At 33.6% G+C, this 18,115-nt stretch overlaps 1 long non-coding RNA gene across 2 annotated transcripts in view; it reads right to left on the bottom strand.

Annotated features, from left to right (window-relative positions):
* The window catches only part of LOC112933635 (uncharacterized), a 386,127-nt gene that overhangs the window by 287,521 nt on the left and 80,491 nt on the right, over positions 1-18,115 (bottom strand). The gene's annotated exons all lie outside the window — the stretch shown is intronic.

Below are 18,115 nucleotides of genomic sequence, written 5' to 3'. Positions count from 1 at the left end.
ACCAACTCCTTCCAAATTCTTGTTAATGTTAATATTTTGACCTCTTCCCATGATTCACAAATGTTCTTAATGGCATCTAGAAGGGTGGATCCTTTCCAGAAGTTTTTCAATTTACAGTTGCTCCATCAGAAGAATTGCTGTCAGCAGCAATACCCTTAAAAGTGTCTTTATTAAATAGCAAGACTTGAAAGTCAAAATTATTCTTTGATTCATGAGGTGCAGAATGGATGTTGTGTTAGCAGGTGTAAAAACAACAAACTCATTTTCCACCTCCATCAGAGCACCTGGCCAGGTGCATTGTCAATGAGTAATAATATTCTGAAAGGAATCTTTTTTCTGACCAGTAGGTCTCAACAGTGAAAGATGTGCAACTTGAACACTGTTTCACTTGAGCCCATCATAGGTTTAATAATTGATTTAATTTCAAATTTTTTGTGCTTTAGGGAATGGAGAGGCCTGAGAGGAGGGAGAAACACAGGGAAACAGCTGGTTGATGGGGCAGCGAGGCACATACATTTATCAATTAAGTTCACTGTACCATAAAGGCATGGTATATGAAGCCCCTCAAAATTAAAATAGTAACATCAAAGATCATTGATCATAGATGACAACAATAAATAATAAAGGAAAAGTTTGAAATACTGTGAGAATTACCAAAATGTGACACAGAGACATGAACTGAGCAAATATTTGTTTATATATTTATGTGACCTAACATTTGGTGCATATTTTTTTTTTTAACTATTATTTCCTCCTACTGAATTAACTATCTTTACAAAATGACTTTTGACTCTTGGGATAGTTTTGACTTAAAGTCTATTTCATGTTATATAAGTATAGCCCACGCTGCTCTGTTTTAGTTGTTTGAATGGAATCCTTTGTTTTATCCCCTCATTTTCAGTCTCTGTGTAGAGTTTCTTGTGGACAGTGTTTCATTGGAACTCATTGTTATTACCCACTCAGCTACTCAATGCCTTTTGATTGGGAAGTTTAATCCATCTGAAGTGATTGTTGATAAATGAGGATTGTTGATAAATGAGGATTTACTATTGCCATTTTTAATTGATTTTGTCTGGTTTGCATTTATTTTATTACTCTTTGCTCTTCTATTTTATTTGATGATTTTTTAAGTTTGCTTTGGTTCCCTTCTCCTTATCTTTTGTGTGTCTACTATGGTTCTTTCTTTTATGATTATTTGAGACTTGTATATGTTTTCTTGTAAATTTATAACTATCTATTTTAATTTGATAACAACTTAAGTTTAATTGCATAGAAAAACTCTCTACTTTTACCATGCTCCCCCCACCACTTTCATGTGTGTTCTTGAAGTCAGAGTTTACTTCTTTGTATATATGCATCTGTTACCAAACTTTTATTATTTTAGTATTCTTAAATTTTTTCATTTAGCTTTTGTATCAGAGATACAGCTGATTCGCAAACCACATTACAATATTAAATTATTCTGAATTTAACTATATATTTACTTTTACCAGTGAGATTTATATTTTCATATGCTTACACACAGATGTGTAATGTGTCTTTCATTTCATTTAAAGAAGTTCTTTAACAATTTATTGTGGGGATCCCTGGGTGGTGCAGCGGTTTGGCGCCTGCCTTTGGCCCAGGGCACGATCCTGGAGACCCAGGATCGAATCCCACATCGGGCTCCCGGTGCATGGAGCCTGCTTCTCCCTCTGCCTATGTCTCTGCCTCTCTCTCTCTGTGTGTGTGACTATCATAAATAAATAAAAATTTTAAAAAATTTATTGTAAGTAAGGCAAGTTTAATGGTGACAGGGTTCCTCAGTTTTTATTCTGGGAAATACTTTATATTTCCTTTCATTTTTAAAGGTTAGCTTTGCAGAATATTCTTTAGTTGACAATGTTTTTGTTTCAGTATTTTAAATATACCATACCACTCTCTCCTGACCTGCAAAGCTTATATTGAGAAATCCATAAACAGCCTTATAAAGAGGCTTTCTTTGTATGTAACAAGTTGCTTTTCTATTGCTGCTTTCAAAATTCTCTTTGACTTTTGATACTTTAATTTCATTGTGTGTCTTGATGTCCATATCTTTATGTTCAACCTATCTGAGATTCCTGAGTCTGGATATCCATTTCTTTCCCCAGATTAGTGAAACTTTGAGTTATTATTTTTTGTTTTTTTAAAGATTTTATTTTATTTGAGAGAGAATGAGCATGGGGGTGGAAAGAGGGTGAATTAGACTCCCCACTGAGCAAGGAGTCTGACATGGGGCTCGATCTCAGGGTCCCAGGATGATGATTTAAGCCAAAGGCAACTTATATGACTGAGCCCCCAGGCACCCCTGATTATTAAAATAAACTTCCTGTTCTTTCTCTCTCTCTTCTTTTTCTAAGATGTCCATAGTATATGTATTGGTTCCTTTGATTATGTCCTATTAATCATGCAGGCATTCATCACTCTTTTTCATTCTTTTTTTCTTTTTCTCATTGATGGAAAATTTCAAATGGCCTATGTTTGAGCTTACTGATTCTGCTTGATCAAGTTTGCTGCTGAAGCTCTCTATTGCATTATTTAGTTCATATTTTGTATTCTTCAGCTCCAGATTTTGATTTTTTTAATGTTTTCTCATTGTTGAACTTCTCATTTTGTTGTTATATTATTTCCTGATTTTATTAAATTATCTGTGTTCCCTTACAGTTTGGTAAGTTTCTTTAGAACAATCATTTTGAAATCTTTGTCAGGCAACTCATGGATCTCCATTTATTTGGCATCAGTTACTGAAAGTTTATTGTATTTTTGGTAGTATCTTAACTCCTGATTTATTCCCATTCTATGGTGCCATGTCTGATGGCATGCAGGTTTCTAAATGTGGGGTATGTGGCAGCTATGGGTCTTGAGATCACAGTGACTTGATGGCCCTGACTGCTATGGTCTGCAATGTCAGCAATTCAGTGGTCCTTGGTAGCAAAAGCAATGTGGTATACAAGATAGCTGGGTGTCCTCAGCAACACTACTAGGCCCATTGGAGAGTACACTTAGGTAGGCAACAGGTGTTTATAACTAATGGCATAAAAGTGCATAACTACTAAGGATAGCTGTGAGCATGTGTACAGTGATGAGGACTAACAGCAAGTATTGGGGCCAGGTGTGTGTGCACACATGGCTGCACCAGTTAGTCATGGGCATACACACAGCAGGAGGAGCCAGGGCTGGTGGCAGGGACTGAAGTAAACTGTGAGTGCACACATGCTGGCCACACTGTTTTCTGGGGCCAAGGCACCTGTAGTGGCATTAGGTAGACTGGCTCCAGATAGGTGGTATCTTAGGCAGCTGTAGTCTGTAAAGGCAAAAGGGAAAAAAAAAGTAGGACTTTCACTGGTGCAACTGCAGAAGATCCATGGTGGCTGAAATGGCTGTTCACTGGCATTAGCAGAGACTCACTAGCAAAAGCTACTGGGATTCTCATAGAAAAAGTTGCTGTGATCCACAGTAATGAACACAGCAGGGTCCTCAGTGGTGAAAGCTATTGGATGTCCATGGCAGCCACAAGGGCTGTGAGGTCCCCAACAGCAAAGGCTACTTGGGTTCTCTGCAGAGCAGGCCACTGGGAATCACGTTACACCTAACACATAGCTGACACTGATAGTCCCCATCCTTCTTTGTTCCTAGGAATCTCCAGACATCTCCACTATGCCAATTTCCCCAGCAACCTGCATGGGATAAAAATCAAAGCACATTCTTCAGGCAATACCCTATAATACTAAGGATGCTGGTCATTCATTCTGTTCTCCTCTTCCCCTGTCAGGGAAACTTCTGGTGTTGAACTGTATCAGCATAGGGGATGGATGATGCAGGCAAAATGAAATTGTGCTTCCTACACTTTCTGTGTAGTTATTCTTAGGGTTTTGTTTTGTTTTATTTCCTCCATTGTGTTGCTGTAGCTTCTTAACTGGACTCCTGAGCTTCCAGAGCTATTTTCAGTCATGAATAGATATCTAATTGTTTTTTTGTGAGGAGATGAAGGCTGCAATCTCTACTGTGCCACCTTGCTGATACCATGATCTTCTCTTGGAGATATGTAATTCCAATGAAACTGTATATTTTAATGGCCATTTCCCATTCTGCTAGTACACCTTGCTAACAAGAAATTATTTTCAGGGATCCCTGGGTGGCTCAGCGGTTTAACTCCTGCCTTTGGCCCAGGGCGCGATCCTGAAGTCCCTCATCGGGCTCCCGGCATAGAACCTACTTCTCCCTCTGCCTGTGTCTTTGCCTCTCTCTCTCCACCATGAATAAATAATTAAATAAATCTTTTAAAAAATTAAAAAAATTAAAATAATTTAAAAAATTATTTTCACTAACTGTAATCACACTGAAATTTTTTCTGTTTGATAAAGTTCAAATCCATGTGGCACTCCTAATATATTCATATTAAAAGAACAAACTTAAATGTCTATATTAAAAAATTATTGAAGTTGGCTTCTGTGTATTTCAGGAATAGAGAGCCATATTCTCTACCAAATTCTCATGACATGAATTCAAATAAAAATAACTAATGAAGAAAATAAATTTTGTGTTTTGTACCTCTGGCAACATACAAAAAATCTAGATTTAAAAATAAACTAAAAGGGATGCCTGGGTGGCTCAGTGGTTGAGCCTCTGCCTTAGGCTCACAGGGTGATCCCTGGGTCCTGTATCGAGTCCCACATCAGGCTCCCTGCAGGGAGCCTACTTCTCCCTCTGCCCATGTCTCTGCCTCTCTCTCTTTCTCTGTGTCTCTCATGAATAAATAAAAATAAAAAAAATTTAAAAAACAAGCTAAAAAGTCGGTAATCTTCCTATATTTGTAAATATCTCTATATTTTGTGTTCTTTAGATGTTTTCACTTTTTAAATCGTTTTGTATCATGTAATTAAATAACTAGGCATTTATTTGTTTCGACTATTTTACACTTAAAGATCATTTTGTGCTAATACTATGTGTATTGTTTACTTCCACAATAATATTTGCTACTGCATACTGTAGAGGCTTGACACTCGCAAAAGTAACTAAAAAATATGAAAAATAAAATAAAGATATAAAAAATAAAAATCTTCAGTACTCTGGAATCATTAAATGTAAAATCCAGAATAGAAGTGGGAAAATTAAGTTATTGAAGGTAAATTAACAGTACTATTTCCAAATGCTTACTATTAATATTTAATTTCTCAAATGATTATATTACACAGGAATGCTTCTCTTTGTTTCAGCAAGTTAAAGTGCTCTAGGAATCATTTAACGCACTGCCTGCCTCTCTGAATACTTTCAGATGCTTTCAATTTCTTTAATGAAAACATACTGAATCTAGTATTCCTCTAAATTGACAAGGCAAAAGAAGGGAAACAGTGAAAAGGGAAGACAACATGAAAGGAACTGGAATGAGAAAACTCCATTCCATAATAATTCCATTATTCAATAACTGGAATAGCACTGACAGGCTGGGAAAAGGAACAGCATATTTGAGTATATGTAGATGTAGGGTTTTATTATTTTTGAAGTACCTACTGAATTTCATGAATATTATTTTGATTTCTTCCTCTTCAGTTTTCCTTATCATAAGATACTATGTTCCTGTATAGTACGTACCTTTTGGTGAAAACTTCTATTTGTATTTCTTTTGGAAATTTGAGCTGCTTAGTTTCACATATGCTGGATAGTATGGTTGGATACAGACTCATGAAATCACAGCAATTTATTGACTCTGATTCCATGCACCATGCCTCTTTGCATGCCTGAAGATATGCTACACAACAAAGTAAATAACACATGCATGAGAGTCTCAAGGACAGATGCTCAGTGGGAAAAACTGTTCAACATCCAAGCCCTTCACTATGCCCTAAAATACTGCTATATAAAGCAGAGTGTCAGGCGGATGGTGAAAGAAATGGATCTGCAGGACTCCATCAGCTGTGACATGTGGCATCAGGAGATGACTGTTTATCAGTGTTGCGTTGAACTCCTGACACTGTTTTCTGGTTTAGCTTAAAAATTTGATCTCTGTATCTTAGATCGTTCCAACTAGCAAGGGGTTTTCAAACACTGCCAGATACTTTTGTTGTGAGAAAATGCTATGTTCAAATGAAACTGCCCTTATGTTCCCATAAGCTGACCTGTGGAAACCTTTTGTAAATTGTGTCATGGAAAGAAAATGAACTGTCAGGGAAAGATGTTTTTCTTGACTATCCCTTGCCCTACTGTGACAGCGACAGATTTATTTCATGGTGGCATTACCTCCAACATAAGTTAGATTTACAATTACCTTTGGAGAAAAATTTGAATTATGACTACTTGGGGGAAGAGGGAACTGTTTATATATTCAATTTATATTTTATTAGAGTTTATTATTCCTTATCACTATAATATAAATATGAATGATTCTTTAATAAGTGCATGTTTATAAAGATAAGTCAGATCCTTTGAAGTTGGTCTATTATATATAATGTGCTTCTTATTGCAATATCTAATTATTATATTAAATAAAAAATAAATATGTAACAATTCTTATACATACATTTCTAATAAAAATTAATTTACAATTAATTCTTGTTTTTGTAGTCAAAAAGTTGGTGAAATTGAATCAGTTTCAAATTCAATATTCTTCTAAATTAGATATTTTATGTAGTTTCTAGTTATCATCTTTTTCCATACATTTTACATACCTTAATAGACTCTATGGAATCAAAATAGTTTGAAAGACCAAATAAATAACTTCAGTGAAAGAAAAGGGGTCTCATAAATTAAGAAAAGCAGATAAGAACATGGAAGAGAAATTTAGAAGTGCAAATCAAGCAAAAATATATAAGCAACTGCAGATCTGAGATGCCGCATAGTACCACGTAGCCTCTAGATATCTCATAAAGGTTACTGTTGATAACATAATATACACTATCCTTAAAGCATTACATTGAAATATTTTAAAATTTCCTGTTTCTTTTTTTAATTTTATTTATTTCTCATGAATAAATAAATAAAATATTTAAAAAATAAATAAATAAATTTATTTATTTATTCATGAGAGACAGAGGGAGAGAGAGAGAGGCAGAGACACAGGCAGAGGGAGAAGCAGGTTCCATGCAGGGAGCCTGACGTGGGACTCGATCTCGGGTCGCCAACACACAGCCTGGCCTGAAGGCGACACTAAACTGCTGAGTCACCTGGACTGCCCATATCCTGTTTCTAATTAACTTTTTATTTTATATCACTATGCAAGATGATACCTGACTCATGAAATCAATTGAATATTTTAAGTATTTATCAAATAATAATATAAATGCTATAATTCATGAGATCAATAACTTGCAATGAACAACTTCATATAAATGAATAGACAAACACATACTTTTTAGCTTAAAACGTACAGTTTTATCAAAGATAACAGCAGTTAGAAACATGTGGATATCATTAAAGATATGTGTATATTTAAAAATATGCTAAATAAATATTACTCAATAATTTACATTTACTGATAAACATTTATACTTCAACTATAATTTATAAATTATATCCAAACTACACTAATCTGAGCTCAGAGTCCCAATTTGAAAAGAACTCAAAGACCAATAGCAAAATACACAAAATCACAGTTCAAATCAAAATAGTTTTGACAAAATTATACCAACATCAATACTCTTTTTTAGACTATCAGGCTATTTTAGAAGTTAGGAAACAAAGCAAAAGATAAATACATTGTATCTTTTTTATGCATACGTACATTTTTTACATATATACATATACATTTCTATGAAAAGGGTTGCAAGAAAAAAAAGTACTAGTATTTGATATAACACTTCGCCAAGGCTTAATTCATACAGCTTTCTTAATAACATCTCAGACATTCAAAATACAAATAGCATTTTTCACAGAACTAGAACAAATAATAAATAAATGTGTATGGAACTATAAAAAGCTTCAAGTAGCCAAAGCGGTCTTGAAAAAGAAAAGCACACTGGAGGTATCACAATCCCAGATTTTAAGACGTAATACAAAGCTGTAGTAATCAAAACACTATGGTACTGGACAAAAAGTGATGCATAAGTCAATGGAACAGAATAGAGAGCCCAAAAATAAACTCATGCTTATATGGCCAATTAACCTACAACAAAGAAGGGAAGAATATACAATGGGGGAAAGATAGTCTCTCAAACCATATGCAAAAATAAATCCAAAATGGATTAAAACCTAAACGTAAGACCTGAAATCATAAAATTCCTATAAAACAATGGAGGCAGTAATTCCTTTGACCTTGGAATTAGCAATGTTTTTCTAGCTATGTCTCCTGAGGCATGGGAAACAAAAGCAAACATAGATTATTGGGACTATACCAAAATAAAAAGCTTCTTCACAGCGAAGGAAACAATCAACAAAATAAAAAGGCAACCTACTGAATGTTAGAATATATTTCCACACTTGATCTTAGCCAAAAGGCTGAGAAGCAATTAGAATATACTTCCAAATGATATATCCAATAAAGGGTCAATATGTAAAATATATTTAAAAAAACTTATACAACTCAACATGCAAAAAACAAACAATCCAATTTAAAAAATGGGCAGAAGATATGAACAGACATTTCTCCAAAGAAGACATACAGATAGCCAGCAAGCACATGAAAAAAGATGTCAACATCACTAATCATCAAAGAAATGCAAATCATAACTACAATGAGACATCACCTTACACCTGTCACAATGGGTAGGTTCAAAAAGACAAGAAATAACAAGTATTGGTAAGGACGTGGAGAAAAAGGAAGCGTGTCCTGTTAAGAATTAACACTAGTGCAGCCATTGTGCAAAATAATAAAAAAGTTCCTCACAAGAGTAAAAATAGAAATATTATATGATCCAGTAATTCCACTACTATGTATTTACCCAAAGAAACAAAAGCATATACTTTGAAAGATATATGCGCTCTATGTTTACTGCAACATTCTTTACAATAGCAAGATATGGAAGATAGGTGAATGGATAAAGGTGTAGCATATATACACAGTGGATTATTTCTCAACCATTAAAAAGGTGAGATTTTGGTGTTTGTGACAATAAAGTCAAACAGAGAAAGACAAATGCCATATGACTTCAATTACATGCGGAACCTAAAAAATAAAACAAATGAATAAACAACAAAAAGCAGAAACAGATCCATAAATATAGAGAACAAATGGATGGTTGCCAGAGGGGAAGGGCTAGAGGGATGGGCAAAATGCATGAAAGAGAGTGAGGGACATAGGCTTATAGTTATGGAATGAATATGTCACAGGGACAGTCAGAGGGATAGTCAACGTATTGCACTGTACTATGGCATACAGTAGCTATACTACAGTGACAAATGATACACTTAGAAGATGAATCACTAAAGTTATGTCATACATCTAAAATTAATGTTAATGTTACTTTAAATTAAAATTAAGTTAATTTAAATTAATGTTATGTTTATGTTAATTAATGTTAATCTTAATTTAACATTGTGTATCAACTACACCTCAAATTAAAAAAAAAAAAACTCACCCTATTTGGAAGACCTTAGGCCCAGGAATAATTGGATCAAGTTGTATTTTTTTTAAATGCATATTTAAATAAATCTTGTGTTCCTGGGATCCCTGGGTGGCTCAGCAGTTGAGCATCTGCCTTTGGCTCAGGGCATGATCCTAGAGTCCCAGGATTGAGTCCCACATCAGGCTCCCTGCATGGAGCCTGCTTCTTCCTCTGCCTATGTCTCTGCCTCTGTGTGTGAGTGTGTGTGTCTCTCATGAATAAATAAATAGAAACTTTTAAAAAATCTTGTGTTCTAAAGTTAAATAATTAATTAAAATAAAAAATGAAGAGCATCTGTTCTCAGGTTGACACAAGAAATAGAATTTCTCGTAAAGTTATGAGAAAATCCACAGAAAGATGATTATATTTCTAAGGTATCTTAGCTTTTTAGTTTTAGATAGATATATAAATATATATATAGATATATAAGTATTGGGCATTTATAGTCTCCTGTACATTCATTTAATTTAATAAGCAATATTGAAGAATAGGAAAAAATAAAATCTCAGATGCTAAAACTGTGCTATACCCAATTAGATGGAAATATATAAAAAATAGAAATCTTCTAGCTTCATTCATTAGTCAATTATTGTTAGATTTAACAAAAATATCTACATTGCCACAAAGTTTAAGATCATTTTACAAAACAAGATCATTTTAACATAATTTTTCTTTGTTAAATTAATTAAAAGGACACATTATTTTACTGTTTATTATATGATAAACGTGGTTTCAGAGACTCAACATTTAACACATTAGGATCCTTCAAAAGCTACAATTACATTATATAACACACACAGAAGAAAACAAAATTCAATGAAAATCTGGGTTCCAATGTTTCTGTTCCTTGAGATTTTTTTAAGATTTCTACAAGCTCCTATACTCAATCAAAATAATTAGTAAAACCCAGTGTAAAAATAATTTAAGTATTTTTAAAATGATTATTCTTTGTATATTTAGCACAGAGATGTAATTACAATAGTAATGGACTCAGTGTTAGAAAACCTGGAATCAGATCCTACCTCCAACTATTACACAGAAATTTAATTAGACTAAAGCTAAATTTACCTGTATGGAAAATGAGTCTAATGATATCGGCCATACCGCCTTTAGAACATTTCTAGAGATCAAATAAACTGCTTCTCTGGAACCATTATGTGAACTGCCAAATGATAAATATAAATTATTTTATTATCATGTTTACTAATATAATAAAATATTTATGTTAATATACACTCTGGCACTTATGCACTTCAAATGCTAGCTTATCTCCTTTTCCTATGTTATTATTCAGAATTTCAGATAACCAATATACTTTTTAAATGAAATAATATGCAATTTTTACATTTAGCAGTGCAGTGTTCTTCTGCTTGGCCAGTTTACTGAAAATCATAAGGTAGAAGATGAAGAAAAGTGTAGTCATGGATCTACCATGAAGTATGATAGATTTTAAAATACTTGTTATTTGGAGAGAGAGCATTTTGAACTGAAAAACTAACAATAAGAGGGTAGAAGTAAATCAAATCCTCCCTCAAGTTTTCCAGGATTCACATAAAGCTATGCTAAAAAAAAAAAAAAAAAAAAAGCTTACTCCAAAATTGTAAAACACCATAAGCAAAAGTCAGCAAGCATAACATCAACAGAATTAGAACACCAAGAATTTCAAACAATAACCCTCTCAGATTAAACTACAAAATAAGTATATTTAAAATAATTAATAAAACATAATGATCTTTTAAAACATAAGAGAAAGAAATAGTTCATAAAAAAGATCAGAGATTCAGGAGTAAAATAGAAGTATAGCTTAGAACACAGGGAAACAAATAAGTAGAAAATAGGAAAAAAAAAAAACATCAAGAACAGAATGAGGAAATCCAAATAAGATTTCAAAAATGAAAGAGTAGACAGACCAAAGAGGCAAAATTTGAAAAGATAATGACTGAGACATCAATCGTTCAAGAGATTGCTTAAATATTTCATGAAACAAGAACTGAATGAAGTAAATGAAAAAGAATCTAAAGCTAAATTTATAGTAGCAAAAACTAGAGAGCCTCAAGAGAAAGAAGACTAAAAAGCACCTAAAGAGAAAAAACAAATTACTAGGGAAGTATTATAAAAAATAAAATGACTCTTATAGGACAATAGAAGTGAAAAAAGATGGAATAATACATTCAAAGTGCTGCAAAAATAATTTTTGACAATTAATATACACTCAGAAAAATAATCAAGATGAGAATGAAATTAAGGTACTTTCAGGTAAACAAAAATTGAGACAATTTGCCATTAAAATACTGTTACCGGGATCCCTGGGTGGCGCAGCGGTTTAGTGCCTGCCTTTGGCCCAGGGTGCGATCCTGGAGACCCGGGATCGAGTCCAACGTCGGGCTCCTGGTGCATGGAGCCTGCTTCTCCCTCCTCCTGTGTCTCTGCCTCTCTCTCTCTCTCTCTCTCTCTGTGTGTGTGACTATCATAAATAAATAAAAATTTAAAAAAAATTTTTTTAAATACTGTTACCCAAAGAACTACTGTAAAACTACATAGGAATTTTCAACCAGAAAAAGAAAAATATTATTTGAAAAATTAGAAATCCATACTACTCATTAACATAAATATAAAAATCCAAAACAGCAATTTAAATTCTACACTGTATCTAAAAATGATTATTAAAAATGGCTACCTTCTCTTTTTTTCTTAAGATTTTTTATTTATTTATTCATGAGAGACACAGAGAGAGGCAGAAACACAGGCAGAGGGAGAAGCAGTTCCTTGACGGGAGCCTGATGTAGGACTCAATTCCAGGATCCCAGGATCACGACCTGAGCCAAAGGCAGACACGCTCAACTGCCGAGCCACTCAAGCAACCCTGGCTACCTTGTCCAAGTACAAGGTAGATTGATTTTAAGATAGAAATTCTAGAAATGGCCTTTACAACATTGGGATATTAAAAAAGGGAAACATGATTATCCCATTAAATATACTTCAGATTCTGATAAAATTAAACACTCATTCAAGAAAATAACTCTTAGTAAACCGATAATATAGGAAAATACTTTACCTTAATAAATTTGATAAACCTGTAATCATATTATTCATAAGAACATTAGAAGCTACAATTTAAAAAAGGTGAACACACTATCTCTATTCAACATTGTCATGTACTGAAGGGATAAAAAGATAAAACCCCACATCAGAGGGAAACGCAAATCTATAAGAAAAAATAAAGCAATAAAAAATGACAATAATGGAGACAAATATGAGTTATGTTTGTCATTCTCTTTCTAAATTTTTAAAAAGATAAATGAGTATCTGAATCAAAATTATAATGCTTTCCTATTTAATTTTAATAAATAAACCTAATATATAGGAGAACATACCACAAAGGATGGAAGGCGGTGTCAGATGGAATTAAACTATTACAAGCTTCTCATACTTTACATAATGTAGTCCATTATGAACACTAATTAGACTGTGATAACTCATAGGTGCATTTTATAATCTCCAGAGAAAAATACTTTAAGATAATGCAAAGAGTTATAGCTAAAATAAAGAGAAGTGGCATATTAAAAATATGTAATTAACATAAATGAAGATAGAAAATGATCAAAGGTACTAAAAACAGAATAGACAGCATAAAGAACAAATTATAAAATGATAGACATGTATGTAATCATACCAGCAATTACATTAAATATAAATGAACTAAGTTCTCCAATTAATAAGCAAATTATCATGCTGAATTAAAAAATCAAGACCCAGAGGCACCTGTGTGGCTCCATAATTCAGTGTCTGCCTTCAGCTCATGTCATGACACCAGGATCCTGGGATCGAGTCCCACATCAGGCTCCCTGCGAGGAGCCTGTTTTTCCTTCTGCCTGTGTCTCTGTCTCTCTTTCTGTGTCTGTCATGAATAAATAAATAAAATCTTTTTAAAAATTCCTTAAAAATGCAAATACTATCTGCCATTCAGATGTCACCAGCCTAGAATAAGATGCATGAGTACTTAACATATTATTCTCCATACTTTTCAATTTGCTTGAAGTATGTGTGTGTGTTTATATTATATTACACCAGAAAAGTAAAAACTGGTTTCATGTATCAGCTCTGTCAGGTCTTCACCAAAAACTGTGTAAGCCACATAAACCTATTTTCTAGCTTCTGGGACACTTTGCATTTCTGTTTACCAGCCTCATAATCATACAAAACATCACTGAGATTGAGAATAAATAATAAAAAATACTCAAGGTTTACCAATGCTCCAAATGAAAGTTTTCACCATCTAAAAATGCAAAACAAAACCCAACAAAAATAAATAAATAAAAATGCAAAACATCTGTTTGTGGTTCCACTTCTACTAAGCATCAAAATCATTGCTACATCTAATGCAGTCATTAACTTTAAAGTAATCACTTCCTAGAGGAAAGTCCAAGGGTGAATTCTCCAGCAAATAAGTTAGACCATTCTATCCAGTTGTTTCCAAGGCAAAACAGTTTGTTGGTCAATTCGTACTGCTAATTATTATCCTCATGATAATGAAATAATCACATTACAGGAAGAGCAAATCCCAGAATCACCATCATCCTGAATAATTCAACTAGATGAAAATCAAATGTACTGACAAATCTGGGAAGACTTTGACTTTAATATTAATAATATCGCGATTTTGCCAGTAACAATAATATATAATTTCTCCAATTCTGTTATTGGAGAAATTCTGTTACCTTGTCCTAAAATTAAAAAATGATTATGTAACCACATTTATCAATGTTTTCTTTCTTTAAGAAAAAAAAATTACTTGCTTAAGAACTTCCTTACCATAACTTCCTTACCAATTACTTGCTTAAGAACTTCCTTACCATAAGGTCAAAAACATTTCTGCTTTATTTTCTTCAAAACATTTACAATATCACTTACTCACCACCCTTATTTATTTATACAATTTTATCTTTAATACATCTGGTGCTTATCTTTTACATGTATGAATGACTTGGATAGGTACTGGGATACAATTCTCCATAGGTTTTATCCCTCATACTTACATGTCACGTGAGCAAAGCAATAACTGTCCTTTGTCTCAGGCTGTCATGGAGAATGCTAGTACAGTGAACAATCTTGGCATATGAAGATAATGCTTCGGTACAGAGCAAAGGACAAGCATGCTCACTGCCCAATATAAAAGAGTAATAAGTTCCTTAAGAAAAGGATCCCTCTCTGTAATGCAGCCCACTTTATGGCTCATGGCCTCTGACCCTCTTTGTGAAAACCTGTAGGAAATGAATGGTGGGGAACTGACACAAAAAACAAAAAACTCTGGCCAAACTACTACTGAAGTAAGGAATAGATGGGCTTCATCTCTGACCCCAAAGTGTCCAAAGTCACTGAGGATACTGGATGTGATACTTCTAAACCCCTATGTGTGATCATCTAGAGAACATGAATAACAGAATGATGTCAGAAAAATAAACGAGAAAAGACTTAATAGTTCTGTTTTCGAATAAAATGCATACCTAAGTAATGTAACTTATATTGACTTTGAATTCATTTCTAGAACAGAAGTAAAATGGAAAACAAAATAAGCAAATTTCATTCTCAAAATATTATCTGCTACTCTGGTCACATCATTTTCCTAATTTCTGCCTCTAACAGGACATTGGTGAAAGGGTTTGGAAAATTGGAATGACTACATCTTTCAATTACATCCCAGTGTCTCTTGATTATATAGATGCTGCCTCGTTTACTTTTATTCAAAGGATATTAAATCTTTATCTTTGTCTCTACCATGCCCCAATATTTGTTTTGATTCTGCCTTTGAAGATTTGAATGTGCTGAGATGAACAGCAATTGGACAATATGTGACCAAGTATTCAAAATTCCAGTCCAAGAAGGAGTATTCTTAAGGAACTTCTGAGTAAAGACAGCATACAGTAATGGAAAAAAGAGTAATAACCTTAATTCTAGTGTGTGCTACCACAAATGTAGGAGTTCACATGACATACGTAACTAATCTTGTTTTTAAAGAGGGAGAGCCAAAAGCCATTTTAAATCATCAAATATTGATGGCCAGCCATGAACTATGAATCCAAGCAGAAAACATGGCAAAAACTGACCTAATTTTCTTCAAAGAAATAAGATTTCTAGAGGTTTCCTTTTAATCCTTTAATCACTGTCTTCCTGCACATCCCACTTCTTGGGAGTTGAGGAACTTGAAACTTATTTTAACTGGGCAATGGAGTCAGCTTATAGGAAGCTAATTAAAATTATAAACTTACAGTAGAGAGCTGGGTATGACTGATTCTACACATCGCAGCCAAACACAACAAGGAAAGCTAAAGATTTTTTTTTCTTTAAGAGTAGGGGATGAAGAAAGTTGAGACAAAGAGACCTCATGGAGGCAAAAACAAGCATATGGAAAAACTTACTTAAAACATAAATGCTAAACTATACCAGAATGTTCAACAAGCAACTTATTTTTGCAGTTCAAGACATGAGAAAGGAAAATGTAAAAGAAAAAAATGAAGTCAAGAAAAACAAAATCAAGTCCAATGAGATTTCTGAATGCTTACCTCTACATTTATGTGAAAGGAGAATTTCTTTGACTTATTTTTATAAAAATAAATTATACCTTCAATAATTTTAAAAACATCCTATCCATCATAAAATCTACTGTACTGACATCGTTTGAAGTGTGACTGCAAACATAGTGTCTTAAAGATTTGCATGGCTTAATAGATGAATTACAAATAAATGCAGTTTTGATCCCTAAATCTTAAGAGCTGGTAAGTATTTTAGTGAGCAAATGCTCTGCTTCAGGTAGCAGAACTCAGATCAAAATTTGAGTAGGTATTCAGTAAAAAGTAGAATATAAATCCAGGATTTTATGAAAATAATTAAAACATTCTCTGGAATCTGGAGTAAAGTATACCTTCTAAGATTAACGATCTATGATTTTATAATACTACGAAGGGATGATAAAAGAAGTTATGAATGGATAATTTTTTAAGATTTTATTTCTTCAGGAGAGACACAAACAGAGAGGCAGAGACACAGGCAGAGAGAGAAGCATGTTTCCTGTGGGGAGCCTGATGCAGGGACTCGATCCCAGGACCCAGGATCAGTATCTGAGCTGAAGGCAGATGCCCAACCACTGAGCCATCTGGATGCCCCATGAAAGGAGAATTTAAAAGACTGAATGATTAAGAAGTTATCATACAAAGAGCAAGGAACAAGGCAACTGAAAAATATGGAAAAATATGAACAATATCAGAAAAAAAGAAGAAAGATTCAATAAGGTTAGAATATAAGCACAGCATGGTTGAAATAGTCCTGATTTTTGTAGTTACAAGACCTAGACTTCAATTTCATTTTTCCTATAATCTGTTACTATGTGTTTATATGATAATGAGCAGACCATTTAAATCCTCTGGTATCCCAACCAAAAAATGAGTAATAATAATAATAAAATTCTCATTTACTTCTCATATAGTTTATTTCAAGACCAAACGAGATAATCCATTTGATAGAATATTTTTGAATTATGAAGCTTTTTCATGAACATATTATTTTTCCTTATCTGTTATTATAATAAGTGGAATTTAAACAATGGCTTAGATATACAATATTGGAAATAGAAATATGTACCAAAAGCTTGGAATAGGGCAGCTCCGGTGGCTCAGTGGTTTAGCGTTGCCTTCAGTCTAAGGTGTGATCCTGGAGATCCAGGATCAAGTCCCATGTTGGGCTCCCTGCATGGAGCCTGCTTCTCTCTCTGCCTGTATCTGTGCCTCTCTCTCTCTCTCTCTCTCTCTCTCTATCTCTCATGAATAAATAAATAAAATCTTTTAAAAAAAAAAGCTTGGAATAACTAAGATAGAAAACAAAGTTTTGGGAGTTATATATAGGAATAAGAGTACTTTTTTAAACTAAGATTAAATGTATGTATATTTGTTCTTTTTGTGCAATACATGTTTGAGTGAAATTATATAATAGTGTTCAGTTCATCTTTCCACTATTCTTCCAAAATCCCCATTAGTCCCAGTAGTTGTAAGATGGTATCAAACATCTCAAGAGTTTCATTCACATCCATATTGCCTGAGACTCAGGGTAGATTTTCACATAGTAACAGAAAACTCACCAGTTGGATGAGAATGTCCCCAGTAGTGAGAAGACTATTCATGGATGACTGGGAAGTCCCAGAGCTGTGCTCAATGGCAGCCGTCTTATTCTTCTTGGAGGCAAGGAAAACTTAGACATTTGGAAGAAGAATCTCCCTTCCCAGCTAGGGAGCTTAATTTCCAAAAATATGTTAATAAAAGTCTATTAGCAAACCAGAGAGGATGTTGGGTATTCCATAGCTGGGATCATTTCCTATTCAGTGGCAAAATGAATAGGGTGCTTTATTTGGATTGGAGTTATATGAAACATGAATATCAGGGAAATTCATTAAATTTCTAGGTCTGAGGGTATATATAATACTGTAGTCGAGCAACTATACAGTTTTATATATCCAGGAAAAGGTAAATTGAGACAGGACATGTGATTCAAAATATATGTATATCCTGAATAGT

Source organism: Vulpes vulpes, chromosome 4 (genome assembly GCF_048418805.1).
Source record: "Vulpes vulpes isolate BD-2025 chromosome 4, VulVul3, whole genome shotgun sequence".
Lineage (NCBI taxonomy): Eukaryota > Metazoa > Chordata > Mammalia > Carnivora > Canidae > Vulpes > Vulpes vulpes.
This window is presented reverse-complemented; position numbering and strand designations above follow the sequence as displayed.